This window comes from Cebus imitator, unplaced genomic scaffold (genome assembly GCF_001604975.1).
Source record: "Cebus imitator isolate Cc_AM_T3 unplaced genomic scaffold, Cebus_imitator-1.0 Scaffold158, whole genome shotgun sequence".
NCBI classification, from domain to species: Eukaryota; Metazoa; Chordata; class Mammalia; order Primates; family Cebidae; genus Cebus; species Cebus imitator.
In genome coordinates, this window is record NW_016107473.1 from 4,306,837 (window position 1) to 4,325,355 (window position 18,519).

The 18,519-nt window shown below is 42.2% G+C and overlaps 1 protein-coding gene and 1 long non-coding RNA gene across 3 annotated transcripts in view; one reads left to right on the forward strand and one right to left on the reverse strand.

The window, feature by feature from the left end:
- Positions 1–1,699, reverse strand: part of LOC119473423 — a 27,397-nt gene extending 25,698 nt beyond the window's left edge. Inside the window, exon 1 of the long non-coding RNA XR_005202635.1 lies at positions 1,637–1,699. This is a non-coding gene — a long non-coding RNA (uncharacterized LOC119473423). The remainder of the gene's footprint in view (positions 1–1,636) is intronic.
- CLDN10 (claudin 10) overlaps positions 1–18,519 on the forward strand; it is a 167,823-nt gene that overhangs the window by 78,168 nt on the left and 71,136 nt on the right. The gene's annotated exons all lie outside the window — the stretch shown is intronic.

The following is an 18,519-nucleotide window of genomic DNA, read 5'->3' on the forward strand; positions in this document are numbered from 1 at the left end:
GCTGGACTGCAGTGGCGTAATCTCAGCTCACCACAGCCTCCACCTCCAGGGTTTAAGCGATTCTCCTGCCTCAAACTCCTGAGTAGCTGAGACTATAGGTGCATGCCACCACCTCTGGCTAAGTTATGTATTTTTTGTAGTGACAGGATTTCTTCACGTTGGCCAGGCTGGTCTCAAACTCCTGACCTCAAGTGATCCATTAGTCTTGGCCTCCCAAAGTGCTGGGATTACAGGCATGAGCCACCATACATGGCCCCTATGAACATATTTAGCAAACATTTATTGGGTATTACCAGGGCTAGACAAGATCTTCTTGTTCCTTTGGTCAACGGAGCCTTTTATTTGAGTTCATGTCTTGCAATTTCTTAGCTAAAAATGAAGATAACTTTAGGAAATCAGCCTGTAAGGAATTTCTAATGGGCAGTAAATATGACACTTTCCAGCCTGGATGACACAATAATTCTGTGAGTCATTTTTTATCCTATCCTCCTATGTTCAAATTAACACTTAATACTGGAATGTCCTTTCTGTTCTTAAAACCAACCAGGACAGGCCCTAAACTCTGCTTTTGAAAGTAAGTTCTCACCAGATTTATCTCAAGAACAACAACTTCCTTTTATCTTCCCCAAATGTTCCAGAATGCCTGGGCTCTTTTCCCTGCAATGGTACTTCCCGCCTGTTGGATGCAGCCCTCTGCCTTTTCTTAGGCTCTGTCTGCATTCTTCTCTCCTCCTCTCAACTACCAAACCCCGCCTATAAGACTTTGCGACTTCACTGGGCAGCTCATCCCACCTGGAGAATAAGCACACAATCATGTCTGAGGCCTATGCCTCACTTCCAATAGTACCTTCCCCGTATGTTCTTTGAGATATTCATAAGTGGGGAGATGTTCCATAGTCAAAAAGTTTGAGAAGCAATTGTTTAAACAAATTTAAATAGCTCCTTTATTGCAGGGCTTTCCAGAGTCTTTGATTTCTATAGGCATTGTTGGTCCTTCAAGATAAGAAGATAGTACTGTATAGGGCATTTTCAAAACTGATTTGATTAAAAAGCACTACCCCTTGTCTTACTGTGCTCAGGCTGCTATTACAAAATGGCATAGACTGGATGGCTTAAACAGCAGACATTGACTTCTCACGGTTCTGGAGGCTGGGAAGTTCATGGTCAAGGGCTGACAGATTGAGTTCCTGGAGAGGGCCCTTCTCCTGGCCTGCCATCTCACTGTGTGCTCATGTGCTGGAGACTGATCCAGCTCTCTTCTCTTCTTCTTCTTATAAGGGCACTAATTCCACCAGAGGGGCCCCACCCTCATGACCTCATGTAAATCTAATTATTTCCTAAAGACTCCACCTCCAAATGACATCACATTGGGGGTTAGAGTTTCAACATATGGATTTGAGGGGGACCCAAGCCTCCAGTACATGACACTTCTTTTGTTTTCCTTATTGCACCGTCTGCTATTGGTTTCTGTGGAATGCACCTAGGGACACACAAACTCCATTGCAGGTCTGGGTCTGAAGACAGATGACCTGGACTCAATCCCAGCTCCACCACTCCCTAGCTGTGGGACTTGGGTAAGTTTCTCAATCTCCCCAGGCCTGTTTTCCAGCTGGAAAACGAGGATAATAGTACCTACCTCTTAGAGCTGTTGTGAAGATGAAATGCTTCTATACAGAGCAATACAGGGCCATACAGAGGAGACATTAAAACAAAAATGTCAGCTATAATTGTGAAATCTTAGTATCAATAACTAACTGTATAATTAAATAATCTATTGTATCAGTTATTAATAAACATATTAATAGTGAATAATACTTATTATCTGGCAATTTTAAACTACTGCTGAGGCTAAATATTGAATTCTATGAAAGGATCATGGTCAAGCCTCTATTTTAGGCTCCTAGAGAGCAATGCAGCCTTGAAAGAAAATCAGCAAGAAAAGCAATGGCAAGTGTGAGCCAGGAATCAGAAGCAGTGTGGCTGGGTTTAAGGGAGAAGGGGCCACTGAACTCAGTGCCAGGACTCTGTGCCAACCACCACAGCCCTGGCAGGAAGCAGAGCTGGGACTCTGCAAAGGACAGGCCAACCACACAAGGAGGATGGCAGATCTGCCCATCCCCCCGGCTTTGTGCAGATAGATTTAGACTCATGGTAATGTCATCTTTGAATGCGCATTGCAGTTTCACATCCATATCTACCTCACCAAATAATCCTAGAATAGTGAATTTCAACATAAATGTCCCCTGCAATTTCAAAGGTTTAAGGGGTCCCTTTATGTAACAGGCAAAGGATTAGGGCCAGCTGGGAAATCCAAGTGTTTAAAACCTGTTCAGCACTTTTGCAGCCAAAGAGTAAGTTGCCAAACATTTTCCTCTAAAAGAAAACAGGCCACTGAATACTAGAAAGGGGAATTCTGGAAAAAAACAAAAAATCAAAGAAGAGAAGGGACGTCTTGGGAAAAGTAAAAGGATGTTGAACTGAAAGGTTTAAGACATTGAGATGGTAAACATAAATGAACATTTTTCTTTAAAAAAAAACACACACACAACAAAAAGAGAAACAATACAAGATGATTTTAAAAGCAAACCAAGGGAAAAAATTTACTGTCTATTAATTCTGATATGTAATAAAAGAAAAACACAGATTGTTGGTTAACAGATCCTAGGAGCACTGGAAGAGTTATGGATCAGGCTCTCCCTGAGAGGTGCAAGGTCACTGTGGTGCGCTAAGGAAGCACCACTTTGGAGCTCCCAGGCAGCCTCATCTCCCAGCACAACTGTCTTGCCTTCTCACTACTATTTCATTGAATCCTCCTGGGATCCACACACCAAACTCCAGATCCTCATTCCTTTAGATCCTTCTCCAACAGCTTCACAGTAGGAAACACTCCAAAGAGAATTTCAGTTTCCAGTACAAGTACATACACAATATGTTTATGGGCAATATATTCTATGGGCGATATATTCTTTTTTCTTTTTTTGAGACAGGGACTTGCTCTGTCACCCAGGCTGGAGTGCAGTGGTGACATCATAGCTCAGTGCAGCCTCCATCTCCTGGGCACAAGTGATTTTCCCACCTCAGCCTCCTGAGTAGCTAGCACTATAGGCATGCGCCACCACACCTGGCTAATTTTTGTATTTTTAGTAGAGATGGGGTTTCGCCATGTTGGGCAGGCTGGTCTCAAACTCCTGGCCTGAATGATCCACCCATCTCAGCCTCTGAAAATGCTGGGATTACAGGCATGAGCCATCGTGCCCAGCCTATTCCTCTCCTTTATGGTTTTTAAATTGTGGTAAAATTAAAATATGCACAACATAAACTTTACCACATTGACCATTTTTGAGTGTACGGCTCAGTAATGTTAAGTACATTCACACTGTTGCACAACCAATTTCCAGAATTTTTTATCTTGCAAAACTGAAACTCTGCACCCATTAAAGAACTCATTTCTACCTCTGCCACTCCCAGGCAACCACCATTCTATTTTCTGTCTCTATGAATTTGATGACTCTCGGTACCTCATATAAGTGGAATCACACTCAATTTGTTCTTTTGTGATTGGCGTTTCACCTGGTATAATGTCTTCAGGTTTCATCCATGTTGTAGCATGAGTCAGAACTTCCTTGTTTTTTAAGGCTGAATAACATTCCATCAAATGGGTAGACCACATCTTCTGTATCCATTAATCCGTCCATGCCAGGAACACATTTTAAGAAGTCTGTGAAAATGCATGGAGTCGTGTTTAAAAGGGTTTTATAAGTCATGATTGGCAGCAATTATTAAGCACCCTTTTCTGATTAGCCAGCATTGAAAATAGACAGGATTGGCCAGGCACAGTGGCTCATGTCTGTAATCCCAGCACTTTGGGAGGCTGAGGCAGGCAGATCACCTGAGGTCAGGAGTTCTAGATCAGCCTGGCCACATGGTGAAACCCCATCTCTACTAAAAGTACAAAAATTAGCTGGGCTTGGTGGCAAGTATCTGTAATCACAGCTACTTGGAAGGCTAAAGCAGGAGAATCATTTGAATCCAGGAGAAGGAAGTTGCAGTGAGTCGAGATCACACCACTGCACTCCAGCTTGGATGACAAGAGTAAAACTCCATCTCAAACAAGAAGAAGAAGAAAGAAGAAGGAGGAAGAAGGAGAAAGGAGGAAGGAGGAGGAAGAAGCAAGAAGGAGGTGGAAAAAGGAAGGAGGAAGGAGGAGGAGGAAGAGGAAGAGGAGGAGGAAGAGGAGGAGGAGGAAGAGGAAGAAGAGGAGGAAGAAGAGGAGAAAGACGAAGAAAAAGAGATCGAGACCATCCTGGTCAACATGGTGAAACCCCGTCTCTACTAAAAATACAAAAAAAAAATTAGCTGGGCATAGTGGCACGTGCCTGTAATCCCAGCCACTCAGGAGGCTGAGGCAGGAGAATTGCCTGAACCCAGGAGGCGGAGGTTGCGGTGAGCCGAGATCGCGCCATTGCACTCCAGCCTAGGTAACATGAGTGAAACTCCGTCTCAGGAAAAAAAAAAAAAAAAAAAAAAAAGGGGGAGGGAGAAAAAACAGCAGGACTAAGTAATTTGGGTCTGCATGCTGATAGTCAGGCAGATAGACAGGTGCTGGTGTAGACTGAGCCATCCAGACCTGACCAGCCCTGCTGCCAGTGAAGGTGGAGGGTTCTCAGAAGCCCTGAGAGTCTGGGAGGGAAACTGCCTCAGGGGGTTGTCAATGGAATCTGCAGTGGGAGCCCCAACACTGACCCAGGCGCTGACAAAGCAAGCCTGACACCCGGGGAAAGGAATTTAGCACTAGAACAAAGTTTCTTTATACCAAGGGTGTGCCATCTTTTGGCTTCTCTGGGCCACACACGAAATACACTAACACTTATGATGGCTGATGAGCAAAAAGAAAAAAAAAATCACAATAAAATTTCATAATGTTTTTAGAAAATTTACGAATTTGTGTTGGGCCTCATTCGAGGCCGTCTTGACCCACAGGCAGCCCATAGGCCATGGGTTGGACAAGCTTGCTTTATATTAAATATTCCCACCTACCTACCATTCATGTAGTCTACAAATACTTATTGACTGCCTACTGTGTGCCAGGCACTGTTCTGATATTTGAAAATACATCCTTGAATAAAACCCAAAAGGTCCCCCCGTTCTCTTAGAGTCTACATTCTATTGAAGGGGAGATAAATAGATAAATAAATAAGGCTGAGAGGAGTGAGGTCAATAAAACAGCATTTTGCAAGTGAGCGAGGCAGGGTCTGCATAAGAAAGGGAAGTTAGGGAAGGTGTCTCTGGGAAGTACCTATTTGGCCTGAGGCCTCAATGGCTCAAAGGGGTTAGTTGCCCTGCAGTGAGGCAGGAAGGAGAGTGCTTCTGGCAGAGGGAACAGCAAATGCAAAGATGGAGCCTCAAAGGGGAGCCAACTTGCTACATTTGAGGCCAGTGTTGGAGTAGAGTGAGGGTGGAGCGGGAGGATGGCAGAGGCCAGTTTATGCACAGCTTGTAGCTGAGTGTAGAAGGATGTTTCAGGAACGTGTGGAGGAAGGTAAGGGAGGATATCTCTGGCAAGTGGAGGAAGGATGCAAAGAAAGAAGCATTGCTTGTTGAAGAACAAGAAGCAATTGCTATGAGTGGGGTCTAGCTTGAGTGATGATCAGTGAATGACAAAGCTGGAGAGGTGGGTTGGGGCAAGCCCGTGAGACACCAGTAAGAAGCTAAGGAAGGGATTTAAAATTTATCCAGCTAACCACCAGAAACCACTAATAGTTTTTAATTACAGTATGACCTCATTTTCATTTTAAAAATAAACTTGTTGCTGAGATGGATTTGAATGGAAGGGAGACACCATTCTCCTGGGAAACCAAGAAAATTGAACTTGGCAAAAAACTGAACAGAGAGGACATAGCATGTAAGGGATACCATCGAGGGCAGATATTTTGGTCTTCAAAAAAAGATTTTATTTTTAATTTTTAGGTTTTTTTGTTTGTTTGTTTGTTTTTTCATTTGACAGAGTCTCACTCTGTCACCCAGGCTATAGTGCAGTGGTGTGATGTCAGCCACTACAACCTCCACCTCCTGAGTTCAAGCAATTCTCCTGCCTCAGCTTCCCAAATAGCTGGGATTACAGGTACCCACAACCATGCCTAGGTAATTTTTGTATTTTTGGTAGAGATGGGGTTTCACCATGTTGACCAGGCTGGTCTCAAACTTCCGACCTCAGGCAATCCACCCATCTCAACCTCCCAAAGCGCTGGGATTACAGGTGTGAGCCACTATGCCCAACCAGGAGCATGTTTTAAGTGAGGGGGATGTGCACTCTCCCAGCGCATTGTGCTCACTCAGTAAAAGAGGTCTTCAGCAAAGATGTCCCATTTCTGGATCATCTATCTCTTCTGATGGACATGTTCATATGGATGAATGAAAGGGATGGTAGTAAAACTCTCAAAGTCTCAACGGGTTCCCAATGCCCACCCAAGCATACTGGCTTCTAATCGTTGGCTTTATCTTGTGGCAGGGTTAAATTTGCTCAAATGCTTCCTGTGTAAGTGAGGAGAAATGGGTTCATAGAAGGAGTCTGTCTTGGGCCTGTATTTTGGATATTTGCCCATTGGAAATATTTCATATATAGCTAAATATTTTGATCCCAAGACAGAAGCCAGAGGTGAATATGTAGATTTTCATAGAGGTGATAATATTAATAAAAGCCACAAGAGTGAATGTATTCACCAAAGGAGAAAATGTAAAGAAAAAAATAGAGGGCCAAACACTAAACCATGGAAAGTGGCTAATATTGAGGGTTAAGAGGCGTTGATAAAAATACAGGTACAATATTCGAAAGAATACATTTTTATATAAGACGAAAGGAAAGAATGATGTATCAAGGGCTGTCCATAGGTTCCTCAAAAAATTAAAAATAAAACTACCATATGATCTAGAAATTCCACTTCTAGGTATATACTCAAAAGAATGGAAAGCAAAGTCTCAAAGAGGTATTTGTATACCCATGTTTACAGCAGCACTGTTTACAAAACCTGAAACAATGGAAGAAACCCAAGTGTCTATGGATAAATGGATAAACAAATGTGGCATATACGTACAATGGAATATTATTCAGCCTTAAAAAGGACGAAAGTTCTTACCCAAGCTACAACATAGATGAATCTTAAGGACATTATGCTACATGAAATAGGTCAGTCACGAAAAAGCAAATGTGTATAATTCTACTTATGTAGGACACTCAGTCAAAATTATAGCAACACACAGTAAAATGGTGGTTGCTAGGGACACGGGGGAGGCAGAAACGGTGGGTTGTTGTTAATGGGTACCGAGTTTCAGTTTGGCAAAAGTTTAAAAGACTCCTGGAGACTGCACAACAACGTGAATATAATTAACCCTACTGAACTGTACCCTTCAACATGGTTAAAATAATAAATTTTATGTTACATGTTTTTTTATCAGAATTTTAAACATCAAAAAAAAGGAGTGGTCATGGGTACTACATGGAATTACAGGAAAATTCACACCTTAAAATATTTCCTAGACTTGGACATTGAAAAGAGTTTGAAATAGAGATTGTCAACAAAGCCAGCAAAGCAAGCAAATATAATTACTGAAGAAGTATGACAATGAAATCAGAAAAAGGGCTACAGTGAGGTGAATAATGTAAGTTACGGAAGACCATATATGGGCATATTTGTGGACAGGAAAACAGGAATATTCTCTTCTTTCTGCCTACCTTTTTACTTCACCTACAAGTTCTCTGCAAGAAATATTAATCACATTTACTAAAATATGATATGACATTTGCATAGTCTTCAATTTTTTAATATTTTTTAAAAATTTATTTTTCCTTTTATAGAGATAAGATTTCACTATGTTGCCCAAGCTGGTCTCGAACTCCTGAGCTCAAGTGATCCTTCCACCTCAGCCTCCCAGAGTGCTGGGATTACAGGCATGAGCCATCATACCCGCCAGCTTTGCATATTCTTTAAAAGTATTCATTTGATTATCTGCATAAATCACTGTTGATTGTTAATTGGAAACTCTCAGTAATTTCAAGAAGTAGAAACTCTCACTAATTTCAAGAAGTAAAAGGAGATGTCAGATTAAAGGTGGTGGAATTTCCCATGAGCTTTAACCCTTCTCTTCCCCCCAACTCAAAAATGTTTATCTGTTGAAGGTGGCAGGAAATTGGGATAATAGCCAAAATTCACAAATGGATCAAAGGAATATTTTTTGCCAGTAGAGAAACTTGGGTGTCTTTAAAGGTCAATACATCTTTCTGTATTCATTCTTTTTTTTTTTTTTTTTTGAGACAGAGTTTCACTCTTGTTACCCAGGCTGGAGTGCAATGGCGCGATCTCGGCTCACCGCAACCTCCGCCTCCTGGGTTCAGGCAATTCTCCTGCCTCAGCCTCCTGAGTAGCTGGGATTACAGGCACACACCACCATGCCCAGCTGATTTTTTGTATTTTTAGTAGAGATGGGGTTTCACCATGTTGACCAGGATGGTCTCGATCTCTTGACCTCGTGATCCACCCGCCTCGGCCTCCCAAAGTGCTGGGATTACAGGCGTGAGCCACCGTGCCCGGCTAATTCTGTATTCATTCTTAATTCCATGAAAAGGTGTGTTCCTTGGGATAATTCTAAAACTATGTTGAGACTTTGCAAGTCCATGGGATAAGATGGTATCAGGTTCTGAGGGTCCACAGGGAGAAACAAGGAATTTTCTAACTAAAAATATAAAATCAGATCTTCTGGTTCTCTCTCTGGAAATTTAGCAGAACCCACTCGTTTTTAAAGGCAGGTATTGTTGTAGCCCCATTGTTTACCCTTTGTTCAAATGCAGAGAGCCACATTCCAGGGTTGCCTTACAACTCACTTTATTCAGTGCACAGTTATGAGCTCTCATTCTGTAAGTACTATGGTCTTTGGAAGCTGATTTTGGTTTCAGCCCAGGCCAAATCTCTTTGTGGCTTATCTGAAGGGTATTTTTGGCTCCAAGGTGGTTGCGGCAGACAGTGAAGCAAATACAACTCAAAGTTCTCGTCTCTGTCAGGTCACTGCTGTAAGAGGTAAAATGTACAAAGGAGGCAGTGGGCAAAGCAGATGTTTGCAAAGTGAGGAATAATGCTTGAATAAACATAAAATAGACACATTTGTAATATGGTTTGTGCCAAGACCTTATCCTTTCTGTCTTAAAAGGAGGACTAGCCAGGTGTGGTGGCTCACACCTGTAATCCTAGCACTTTGGGAGGCTGAGGCAAGCAGATCATGAGGTCAGGAGATTGAGACTATCTTGGCTAACGCGGTGAAATCCCATCTCTACTAAAAATACAAAAAAATTAGCCAGGCGTGGTGGCACACACCTGTAGTCCCAGCTACTCGGAGGCTGAGGCAGGAGAATCGCTTGAACCAGGGAGGTTGCAGTGAGCTGAGATCATGCCACTGCACTCCAGCCTGGGCAACAGAGCAAGACTCTGCACTCCAGCCTGGGCAACAGAGTAAGACTAATTAATCCTTGGTAGGGTAGGATTAGGAAATTCAACCTCCCTGCTTAATGCCTCACCTTAGAAATGTCTGCAGCTGCTGATGCTCATGTTTGTGTGTGTGTGTGTGTGTGTGACATGTGATGGACTAGTGGAGAGATGTTCTCATCAGCCCCGTCTCTATGAGAGACCTGCAAAATAGCTGAAGTCTAATTTCCAGCCTTTCCCATGAGTTCCTTCTGCCACAGCAACCTTTTCTTTCCAAACACACACTGGACTATGTTGGAGTTTACTTCAGGATGATCGGGCAGATCTCAAAAGAAAAGCCCAGTCAATGCAGGAACAACAAATGTGTAATTCTCCCCTTGAAGACGCAGGCCTCCAAAAGGAAGGGTATCCCCATGAGTGTTTCTCTCTCCCTTTCAATCATTTTCATGCCCTCTGCTGCCTCTCTTCTTAAGAGACTCCCCTCTGCCTCCCTCTGGGAGAAGTTCTGCCACCTCAGACCCACCTGGTGTCTGCATACCCCAGAGATTGGATTCTTAGCCCCTCCTGATGGTGGCTCTCCTCTGCTCATGGTGGACCTGGTCCTGTCAGTCAGGACAAAAACTGGTGAACCAAGTATGGTTTGGTCTCTCCATCAACAGCATCTGATTTTTTTACTGTTATCCAACTTGGTGAGAGTTGTAGTCTAGGGTCCATCAACCTTGTGAGAAGACTAAAATCCTCTTTCTCCTCAAAAGGAAGGGGAGGGAAAAGAAGGGTTGCCACCTCAAAAACTCCTAAAAGTGACCTACCTTCTTTTGCCCAATCCAGCTCCCACACTGATGCATGTGGGAGGGGTTTGGGGGACAGGAAAGCTCCTGAAATAGAGTTTCTCAGCAGGCCACAAGGAATGGGAACAGGGCTGAACATAGAACCATGGGTATTTAGATCCTTGTTTTCTCAGTGGTCCTTGGATGATACCATCCTGTCACATGGACTTGGAAAGTCTCAGCGTAGTGTTAAAATTATCCCAATCAACACAGCTTTTCATGGAAATTTAGGAATAAATATAGAAAGATATATTTGCCTTTGAAAACACCCAACTTTCTTCTTTGAGAGAAAAATATTCCTTTGATCCTTTTGTGAATTTTGGCTATTATCCTAATTTCTTGCCACCTTTAACAGATAAACATTTTTGAGTTGGAGGAAGAGCAGGGTTAAGACTCAAGGTAAATTCCACCAATTTTATTCTGATATCTCCTTATACTTCTGTAAAGAGTATGGTATAATGAGAAACATGTGGGCTTGTGAAGTAATAAACCAGGGCTTGAATCCCACATCACCCACTAAGAAGACACGACTTCATGTGTGTTATTTGAACCTCTGAGTTTCAACTTCTTTGTTGGTAATTATTTTTTGTCTTTATTTTGAAAGAGATAAACCTATTTCCTAGAGTGATTATAAAGATGATGTGAGGCCAGGTGCAGTGTCTCACACCCAGCACCTTGGGGGGCCAAGTCAGGGGGATCACTTAAGCCCAGGAGTTCAAGACCCCCTTGGGCAACATAATGAGACCTGCAAAAAAAATTTTTGTTTTTAAATAGCCAGGTGTGGTGTTGTGCACCTGTGGTCCCAACTACTAGGGAGGCTTGGGTGGAAGGATCACTTGAGCTCAGGAAGTGGAGGCTGCAGTAAGCCATGATTGCACCACGGCACTCACTCCAGCCTGGGTGACAGAGCATGATCCTGTTTGAAAAAAATACATAAATACACCCCAGAACCTAAAGTGCAATAATATATGTATATGTATATAAATACAATAAAAAATAAAGATGACATAAAATTATGTATGTAAAGCATCTGGCACACCCCAAACTAACACATATTCATTAGCTTCCTCTCCCACATCCTATCCTTCCATGCCATTCACTGGATTCCCTGAAGTTACCTAATATAAGGTAACCATTAATGTTCTTGTGGCCAGGTCCAGCAGCCTCTTTCTGACTCTTCAACTCTTCTCTGCATTAGTGTTGTTGACAAGGCCATCTGTCTGAGAATGTTTTATCTTTGTCTTTCATGCTCTTACATTTTGGAGTCACAGAATAAGGCCAAGTACATATTACTCCCTGCTTTGCATTATTTCCCGTATCACATGTAACCCCTGTATTCTCAAGCTAACTACCCCAGCTGCAAGGAAAATCAAGTCCAGGACAAACCATTGTCCAAACATACATCAAGTATCAATTAAGTGCTAGCAAGAAGGGACACAAGGTCAAAGAGGACATGGTTCTTGCCATGAAGTAAGGAAGGCAGACAACTGCCCAAATATATGACCAGAACTGGGATTGAAATGGACACAGTTGCCATAGAAGCAGAGAGCATGGGGAAGAGGAAGTGATATCTGGGTCATACTGGGCATCATGGGAGACTTCCTTTAAGAGGTAAGTGTGAGCTGAATCCTGAAGGATGAGTAGGAATTAACTAAATAATGAAGTAGGTGGAAAAGCTGGGGAGTCTGGTGTGTTCCAGGCTGATGCACAAAATGCTGGGTGGCTTGGAGGAGTCATGGGGAATGGCACCGAGGAACTAGATGAGCATCGTTTCATAGGGCCGTGTGGGTTGACAGGAAGAGTTTGAACTTTATCTGAAAATTTTAGAAAACTTTGAGGAAACCCCTGTTGGTTTGACATGATCAGATATGTGCTTTATCCATGTGGCTGTAATATGGGGCACAGCGTGGAAGATGGTGAGGCTGAAGACATCCACTGCCTAGATAATTAGGCAATTTTTGTGGAACTCCAGGAAAAAGGGCTGAGAACTTGATGTAAGGCAGTAGCCGTGGCAGTTGGGAACAGATACTATAGATATTAGGCTGACTGATCAGACATGGGAGATGAAGGAGATAGAGAAACCAGAGATGAGTCCCAAGTTTCTGTTTTGGATAACTACTTAGACAATAACTAAGATTCGTAATGTAGAAGAAAAGGCAGGTTTTGGGATATGAGACTGTGAATATGATATTGGACTGCTAGATCTGTTTACAATGGCAAGTATATGAAGGCCAGCTGCTCCCCGTGGACTTAAAGATGGACCTCTGCACTTTAACAGGAAATTGGCTGGGAGTCAGGTCTGACATCAAGGAAAATTGAGCATAATGAGATCATCCCTGAGATTACTTTTTTTTTTTTTTTTTTTTTTGAGACAGACTCTTGCTCTGTCGCCTAGGCTGGAGTGCAGTGGCGTGATCTTGGCTCACTCCAACCTCCACCTCCTGGGTTCAAGCAATTCTCCTGCCTCAGCCTCCTGAGTAGCTGAGACTACAGGCATGCACCATCATGCTCAGCTAAGTTTTGTATTTTTAGTAGAGGCAGGCTTTCACCATGTTGGTCAGGCTGGTCTCGAACTCCCGACCTCGTGATCCGCCCACCTCAGCCTCCCAAAGTGTTGGGATTACAGGCTGAGCCACTGCACCCAGCTGAGATTCCTTAATTTGGAGGTGAGTGGCAGCAATACCTGCAGGCAGTGCCAAAATTCACTAAAGAATTGTTTTGGATCTGCGTGAATGAACAGAGAAATAGGTGACTGGGTGACATAGCAAAGCAACAATAATTTTAGCTTCATAGAGACGTTAGGTGTCGGACTGAATATAAACGAAGTCAGCACTCACATGGTAAGTCGTACTAAGCAACTCTGCTTTTCCCTACGGTGATTCCAGTCCCCTTTAGGCTCATCTCTTTCCCATGAATTCCTAGGTGACTCACTCACTCCTCTTGATGGTCATTGGGGGTTTCCTGCCACCATCAGCTCAGTCTCCACCTCTGACTTTTTACTTGTTTCTTCTGCCCCACTCTCATAAATCTCTTTTCTCTTCCTCTCACACAGCTGCCACAATAGCTCCCTGACTGTAAAACGCACAGCGTCCACATGTGCTGGTGAAGGCTTAACAGCCGGTGGGTGGGGTGAGCATGGGAAGCTGATTTGTAGCGTTTGCCATTTTCTGTGTTGTAAATACTCCCACCTTGGTTGATTCTAAACTACCAACATGTTGTCATTCACATTCCAAAATTGGCAACGGGAAAGCTCTCTTGAGCTTTTGCAAGCAGGCTGCAGCACACCACCGCTTCTGAGATGGAGATGAGTCACATTTAATGTGGCACTGGTGTTCCTTTCCCTTCCCCAGAGGGAAACCCTGGAAAGATGTGGAGAATCTGGCTTCCAATGAAGAACATTTGACAAGGGAGAAAATCTGGACATTTCTGCCTTTGAGTTTTGCTTAGGCCAATCTTGCACTTCTCCATCAATCTAGGCGGTCCCCGTCTTCCCACCTAAAGAGCACTCACCTCCTTTGAGAAGCCTGTGCTTGTGCTGACCCCTCTGAGCACACTTTAATGTTGATGAAGTCATTCCTTCCTTTGCGGTTTCCAGAAGACCTTGATATTTTGCACAAGGACTCTAGTTCTTTGTGCTAGCATCGATTAGGACTGTTTGTTTTCTGTTTTCCCAGATTAATGGTAAACGTCTTAAAGGAAAAGATCTTATCTTTATATACAAATGATTTTTGAACATTTGATTACCTGCTTATGTATTAAGCTTTTGCTCATTTGCCTTACCATAATCTTTTCTATACCCTGCATGTTGGAATTGTTTTTATGGCTTACGTATATATATAATATGTATATATAATTATATAAAATATGTATACCCTCCTTTATATACTATGAAAACTATTCTTGTAAGCATGTAAAATGGCTTTGCACAATAAAGAAATCTTTTCATATTGATAATTCATAAATTCTATTGCTAGGAAATTAAAGTGAAAATTCACTGGAGTCAGTGTCCCACTGGTTTGTTGGAGACTTACTCCATTACTGACTGCCTTATTATGTGAGGCAATTTATTCAGGCCCCAGTCCCCTAAGTATTAAAAAAGGTACTAAGAAATCTTTCAGAGTGTTGGAAATGCTCTGTCAGCCAAGAAAAGTAAACCACTGGAAGTCTAATATAAAATCACTGTATGAATATGATATATTTGTCAGGCATAAGAATTTTCTAGAAAATAAAACATTTTTCATTGCAGGAATCATTTTTTAAAGCTCAAGAATTCTTGGAACATTTACAGAATTAGGATTTGACAACCAGTTTTTCAAGAACTTTGTCCAATTTTTTTCATACATCTGAAAGTCAGCTGTAAGAACTCAAAATAAGTAAAGTGAGATGCTATAAATCAGTCAGCTGTGAGAACTCAAAATGAGTAAAGTGAGATACTATAAATACAGATTAGTATCATTTACTGAAAAGTCAGTCAGCTGTAAGAACTCAAAATGAGTAAAATGAGATACTATAAATACAGATTGGTATCATTTACTAAAGCCATTGTGGGATTTTCTTTAGCTGAAAAAGCAAAACCTGTGATAGAGTGGCAGAGAACAAAGAAGGAAAGAGAAAAAACATGCTAAATCCTTGTTCTGTTAATAAACAAACATAGGTTGGAAAGTCCTAAAACAAAGAGGACTTTCCAACCTATGTTTGTTTATTAACAGAACAAGTGTTGGAAACTTGAGTGATGTGAAGGAAGCTGGTTTCACACAAAAGTGTTTCTTTGTGAAAGAGTTTTCTGCAGCAGGCAGAGGTGAGAGAAAGAAAAAGGGAGGAAGCTTCTCCTTGGTGTTTCAGACCCAGGCCAATGATATAAGTAGGAAAAGTCATCTTAGATAAAGATTCTTTCTCCTTTTTTTTTTGGTTTATTTTCAGTTTGTGTATCTGTTTTCTATGTGTAGAAGGGAGCAATGTGTTTGGCTAACAAGTCTAGGATGGGAGAGATGAAAGAACAGGGGGATAGCCCATGTTTTCACTTCCTCCGAGGTAGCTGATTTCACCCAAGGACAATATCTGAGTTTGTGCCACACAGGATGCTGTCCTGGGAATTTCCCAGGGGCCTAGGGCAGTATCAGCTGCAGCCCTGTGCCACGTCCCCCAGTCACCTGGCACTGTCTCCTCTCTGCCACCTCCACCACGCTAGCTGTGTTTTCAAGCAGGCTAGAGCACTGTACTTCTTTGTCTGGGCTTAGGGCCCTATAGGCTTCCTTAGGCAAAGGGTCTGGACCTGACTGCAGAAACACCAGTTTTTCACCCTCAGAAGGTGTCAGGTGTTTTGCTTTTTGTTTTCACCAGTATCTGGTACACAATAAGAGTTTCCTTTTACTTGTATTTATTTATTTATTTTGAGACAGGGTCTCACTCTGTTGCCCAGGCTGGAGTCTAGTGGCACAGCCTCGACTCGCTGCAGCCTCAACCTCCTGGGCACAAGTGATCCTCTCACCTTAGCCTCCGGAGGAGCTGGGACCACAGGACCATGCCACCATGCCCAGCTAATTTTTAAGTTTGTTGTAGAGCACAGAGTCTCACTAGATTGTTGCCCGGGCTGGTCTTGAACTCCTGGGCTTAAGTAATCCTCTCACCTCTGCCTCCCAAAGTGCTAGGATTACAGGCATGAGCCACCATGTTCAATCTAATAAGTGTTTTATTAACTTGAATTTGGAACTTTCCTACCATTGTTGAGTGGCCCTTAGAGTCCAGTTTCAAGAGCATTATTTATTACTTAATATTTATATACCCCTGTCTGGCAGGCACTGTGTTGGGCAGGAGGCACTGTGATGAAGGAAGAATTTTACATTTTATGTAACAAGGGGCAGGATGTATTCTATGCTAAAGATACACTCATTTTCCCATTAACATAATGACAAAAAATCATTTCACTAGAGGGGTTCAGACGATAAACTCCTTCCACATCGTATTGTGCGACAGCCCTCTGACACTCAAACACTTCCAGCCCTTTCTTCTTTCACACCCTTCTTGCTCAACATCCTCTTCTTCTTCTTGGCTTCTGGTGTTAAAAGCAGTAAAATCAAGTTTTTTCTCTGAAATATAAAGTTTTTTTTTTTTTTAACTTAAGAAAACTAAGAAAATGAAAAGGCTGTAAAAAGGAAAACTTGTGTATCCAGAATGATCTCTTATCATTCATTGATAAATACATACTGGATATATACAAGTACTGGACTAGGGTTGGCATAGGCCTTTCCTCATGGAATTTACATTGTAATCTCTGTCTGTAAACTTTAGAGATAAACGCAAAAACAAGTGTAGAAAGAAATACATAATCTGACAGCTTTTCATGGATGCCTTAAAGGAAATAAGCAGTGCTATGTGATAGAGAATCATGCCGTGAAGAGCTGCAGCCAGTTTGTATCAGCTCTCAAGAACTGATTGTTATGCTTCAGAAATCTTCTATTAGATTTAGATAATAGAATATAAATATAAATAATATTCAGTTATCTAAATCTGATAGATAATTGAATAGTATTTATATTTATATTCTATTATCTAAATCGATTATTTTTAAGACAGAAAGATGTTACACACAACAACAGAATGGTCTGCCTTTTGTGGCATGAATGTGAGTCTGCTACAGGTCCTTCCACACTGTGTGAAGTGAGGCTCTGAGTCAGGCTGGGCCCTAACCAAGAGGAACTGTGGTAATTGAAAAGTCTTGGATTTCAGAACTCACCTTTTCTTTGTCCCATCCCACAGCTAGCTACCTCTTGATTAGTTGCATGGGGAAGGTGGCTGACATAGTTCCACCTTGGTTTATTTGATGATGGCTTGTAGAACGCAAGCCCAGAGGAAGTACCTTGGCTAGCTTGGGAACAGAGAGTTTCTTTCTAGTCCTCTGCTGACCTCCTACCTATTTGGCTCCAAACTGACAGGCAGTTGGATCACTTGAGGTCAGCAGTTTGAGATCGGTCAGGCCGGCCTGGTGAAACGCCATCTCTACTAAAAATACAAAAATTAACCGGGCATGGTGGTGCATGTCTGTAATCCCAGCTACTTGGGAGGCTGAAGCAGGAGAACCACTTGAACCTGAGAGGCAGAGGCTGCAGTGAGCTGAGATTATGCCGCTGCACTCCAGCCTGGTGACAGAGCAAGACTATATTTCAAAAAAACAAAACAAAACAAAACACAAACAAAAAAAAACAAGATCTGCTTTATAATTTCAAAATTATACGTGTTAAAATATTTAAATAAATAATTGCTGTGAATACAAATGCATACCAATGAAATAGCAGGAAAGAACGCCAGCTTCACAGTAATAGAATATTTCTCATCTGTATCGGTTGGCCAGTAGCCCAGATGTTTGTACAATATCATGACATTACATCCTACACCTTCAGGCAGATTAAACAGTATTATAAAATATAAGAAACAGTATTCAAGTCCAACTCTTTGAGAATTTTGAGGCTTATAGCTTGAGGCAGAATGGATCCACAGACAACGAGCAGCAGATTAAGGTTTGTATTGACTGGAGGATTTGGATTCAGACTAAAAGACATAACTTCAAATGAATGGCTGTGTTTTGAGAGCACATTGCTTTGTGAATGCTTTCAAGCTTTTTCTATTTTAACTTCCTCTGAAATCCAAGGGGATAATGTTTTTACCAAAAATATTTATAAGGAAATGGGAAACTTAAATGATCCCCAGAGAAAACCATTTCTTAAAACCCTTAAAGCCCTATTATAAGGCAAACAAAGATTATACAGAGGTCCTGTTCCTACTGCAAGTCTCAAGGACTTCTTCAGGGCAGCAATGAAACCTGTCTGGCAGCTGTGGAAAGGGCTTTGTATCTCTGTGTGTGCACAAAAGGGCACGGAGGGGAATCTTACCTTCTTAAGAGCTTCATCCTTTATATAAGTTTCTGAATTCTTTGCTTTATAACCCAAAAATTTGATCAGAATGTATGTGGGAGGGGAGAGTGACTCTTACAGCCAGACACATGAGATGAGCTGATAACCATGGGCAATATTTACCCATACAGAAAGCCATTCTCTAAGTTAATAGATTCCTTCCTTCCTTCCTTCCTTCCTTCCTTCCTTCCTTCCTTCCCTCCCTCCCTCCCTAATCCCCCTCCCTCCCTATCCCCCCTCCCTTTCTCCCTCCCTCCCTCCTTCCTTCCTTCCTTCCTTCCTTCCTTCCTTCCTTCCTTCCTTCCTTCCTTCCCT